Below are 4,411 nucleotides of genomic sequence, written 5' to 3' on the forward strand. Positions count from 1 at the left end.
ATTTATTTTTAGTACACTATTCACTACTTCAAAATTTTTCCTAACTTCACATTTAACTTACACTCACTAAATTAATAATATTTCCGACTCATTTTTCTAATTTAGTGATCTCGAATCATTGTTCCGACACCACTGAAAATTAGGCTGTTACATGTAAAATGGATTTAGCCCGGATGGGTAATCTGAATTAGGGTTTGAATTTAGCCTGGACTGGTAATTCAGATCCAAGCTCATTAGAGTAATTGTCGTTGCAGGGGATTTAGCCTGGACTGGAAATCCCGACAATACTCTATGAGTTTATATTACAGGGGATTTATCCTGGACTGGTAATCCCGCTGTAAGGATGAGGTTCGCGAGAGTGCGCTCTCTGAAATGGAAATGTGCGCACATGAATATGAATTGACGAACCCGGATTTGTACACTAAAGTGTACGCCTGAAAATCCATCGAAATTTCGAGAAATTCAACGGGATAAATATAGAAAAATAAAATCATGGTATTGATGAGCTCATCAATCATGGTATATATTATTGATACATGGAAATTATTGGACTAACTTGAATGTTGAGTTTGTGCATGTTAGAGTAATAATGCATTGAATGGATATTTGAATGTTTATTGTATTGTATTGTATTGAAAATATTAGGTAAGTATAATTCTTGTTACATGAGCTTACTAAGCACAAAATGCTTACCTTGTTTCCTTTTCCCTTTTTTATAAAGTGTTAAGAGCTCGGAAGTCAGATTCGGTCGGAGACATATCACACTATTAACCTCAAGATTTCGGTATATAAAGAAACTTTATTTCGGAAATCAATGACATGTATAAGCTAATATAGTAAGTGTTAATGTGAAATGAATGTAAGGTCAGCCATTGGTATGGCTAACAAATCTTGGTTTTGGAATGTGATGAGGTTATCGTATAAATATGCATGAATCTATCTTGAAAATATGTTGAATTGGATTGGTTGATGTGGATTGGTCTCAGTTTAAAATTGAAGGGAAGGTTAGATATCTATAAAGGGGTTATATTGAGTTAAAAAAATTAAAAAAATTAATTTGTAAACTCCGGTAATGCCTCGTACCCTATTCCGGAAACAAATACGGTTAGGGGGTGTTACAAAGGTGTACTAGAAGGCATTCAATAAAATTAGATATGTGACTGAAATGTACAAACAAAGGTTACCAAGTTATAGAAAAGTCTGTCATGAATATTCCTCCTAGAAAAGGATCTATCGTAAGTACAACCGCCACAAAGTTAGTTCCAAAAAGGAAATCCTCACATAAGAGAACCGTAACCCTGAATAGGTGTTGAGATAACAGTCTGATGGAAGCTGTCGGCCAGAATGATTCTCTATCTACGGATATGTCTGACCATAAAGGTAAGATATAGTGTGCAGGATGGGTTACCAAGAGTGATCCAAACAACATTTCAACTCGAGCATAAGATATAAATAGGAAGGATGAAACAAGATTAAGACTGCCAATTCGGCGTGGCCCTCTTCTAGTAGGCCTTATAAGTAGAAAATTAGTGTATTTGCCAGAGTTATGGCATTTGTGAGCTAGAATGAAACAAAAAAAGATATTCATGATAGGAAGTATGTAAGGAAAGTGAGAATCCGAAAGTATGACGAATCATCTAGTAGATCTTCACAGTACAACGACTAGTCGTAAGCTTGACCAAGTAAAAATAGTAAGCAATTGATCTACCAAGAAGGATATATGGGAATTGTCTTAGGGTCTGCCACTTCGAATGTGATATAAACATCTAAACTAAATAGGGAGTAACGTATTTATCCCATTTAGCTCAAAACCTCGGCAAAATGAGGTTGGGTAATGATTTATGTAGGTATGTTAAAAAAAAACTCACCAAGTTCATTGAACTTACCAAAGTTTGGTCTGTGTTTTGCAGGGTTCATGGAATAAGGAACTTGAGAAGGGACCAAACCAGATAGAGTTAGATCAAAGATCATTATCAGTATAGTGGTATGCACATAGGAAGGGGTATCATTAGAGACTTTGCCTAAGGAGCGAAAGTATTGTAATTAAGTAGTTACCTTAGAGTCTGGAAACTTATAATAGTAAGCTTTCATTTAAAGATTCTATTGTAAGGGATATTGTAATAGCCCGTTTTTAGGGTTAATCGGAACAGTGGTTTCAGGACCACAATCCAAAGTAAAAATATTTATTTTATTATTTTAATAAGGTTTACAGTATGATAGAATGTTCGTGTGAAAATTTCGTAAAGAAATTTTACCGTTTGAGTGGTTAATTCAGTAAAAAGGACTAAATCACGTAAAGCGTAAAAGTTGAATTCTATAAGTTAAAGGTATTAAATGGCTATGAAATTAAATAGTGGGAGTCCTTAAGTGGTAATTATCCCATAAATGTTGATAGTGGAATTTTATGGCTTGGTATAATGGAAATTTTAAATGTTATTAAAGGTTAAAATGGTAAAATGGTTAAAATGATAAAATAATTAAAATAAAGCCAAATTATCATCTTCATTAATTCATCTTCCACCGAAATTGAACAAAGAAAACAGTCATGGAAAATTTCTTGAGTTCGGTCACTTGGAAGCTTAATCAAGGTACGGTTTTTTACTCGGTTTTTAATGATTTCTACGTTTTTGTTGCAGCTTAATCTAGCTAGCCCGTATCTCCGATTTCAAAACTGTTATAGATTTGGAATGATGCCATTGTTGAATGCTTGGTTGTTTAGATGTTTTATAATAGATTATTAAAGTTTGAAGCTAGATTAACAAGTTTTATAAAATGATTTTTGATGAAAATGCAAAATGATTAAATTATGAAATATTAAAATTATGTGGTTAAAAGTGTGATTATTTGGAATATGTGGGCTGCTAAGACAATAAGAAGAATTCGGCTAGCATGGGCTTGTCCTTAGTTGCATGAATTTGCAATTTTATGTGATAGGGACTAAATTGCAAAAATATGTAATAATAGGGGAAAAAGTGTAATTTTCCTAAATGTGTAAATTGTGTTAAATTGAATGAATTAATGATTAAATAAGTAAATTATTTTATTATATAGATTGAGAAAAATGAGATTCGAATCTAGAATGAGGGAAAACAAAGTATCAGATTAGTCGACCTAATTTGTCGTTACTGCGAACGAGGTCAGTTCGTATGCTAATAAACGTATTTAAATTGGGTTATAAATGTTTATTTATTATTGAATTGAATTGAATTATATACGTTTATTTGTCATTGAACTGCTATGAATGTCGAATGAGCATCTACGAGCAAGAATCGACAGAGTTACAACATCTGAAAGTCCTATACGAACCTTAGGAATAGTATAGGATACAAATGTCATGACATTAGGTGTGACAACCCGAATTAGGGCCTAATTAGAATAGTGGTTTCGTGACCACAAATCCGAGATAAAAATAATTGTTTTATAATTATTTTGAGGTTTATGATATGATTTCATGATTGAGTGAAAATTTCGTGATGAAATTCTATGCATTAAGTGCTTAAGTTGAGATTAGGGACTAAATCGAATAATTTACAAAACTTGTGTTCTAGAAGTTTTTAGTATGAAATTGCTTTGGAATATTAATTAGGAGGTCTTAAATAGCAATTTGACAAATTTCTAAGTTTATGGACAAAAATTTGGACATGGATGGAATTTTTGGAAAGTTTAGTAGTAAGGGCATTTTGGTCATTTGTATATTAAATGAAATAAAATGGGAAAAATAACACAAAAATGGTCATCTTCTCAATTAGTTGCTGCCGAATTTTTCTCTCCTCCATAGTTAGGGTTTCTTCAATTTTCAAGCTTCATATTAAGTGATTTCAAGCCCCGTTTTTAATGATTTTTATGTTTTTGAAATCCTAGTAGCTCGATTTAGCTTATGTTAGCAATAATTCTACCTAGGGTTCATATTTGGAAAAATACTCATAGGTGAAATTTGTGTATTTTGGTTTTTTATGATAGAATATGAGGTTTTAAATTATGTTAGACAACTTGTGCTACTCGGTTTGAGTGAAAACGAAGAAAAGGGCTTAATCGGTAAAAATACCTAATGTTCATAAGTACATGTTAGAGTGAGAATTTGATGTTTCCATACAAGAGAAAAATGTTTAGCATGTCATAAAACATAATAATAAGGGCTGAAATTAAATTTTCGAGCCTAAAGGAAAAATCGTAATTTTGTAAAAGTTAGGGGGCAAAAACGTAATTTTTCCATAATGTGATTTTTGGATTGAAATAAATAGTATGAGTGTTAAATGAGCTAAATGTGTTGTTATAGATCAAGAAAGACGTGGAATCGATCGTGATCGGGGAAAAGAAAAGCTTTCGGACTAAATTATAGCATTTCTAAAGTTTGCACCGAGGTAAGTTTGTACATGAATAATTTATCGATTTTTTTACGTTATTTTATGTT

The sequence above is a fragment of the Gossypium hirsutum genome, chromosome A07 (genome assembly GCF_007990345.1).
Source record: "Gossypium hirsutum isolate 1008001.06 chromosome A07, Gossypium_hirsutum_v2.1, whole genome shotgun sequence".
NCBI classification, from domain to species: Eukaryota; Viridiplantae; Streptophyta; class Magnoliopsida; order Malvales; family Malvaceae; genus Gossypium; species Gossypium hirsutum.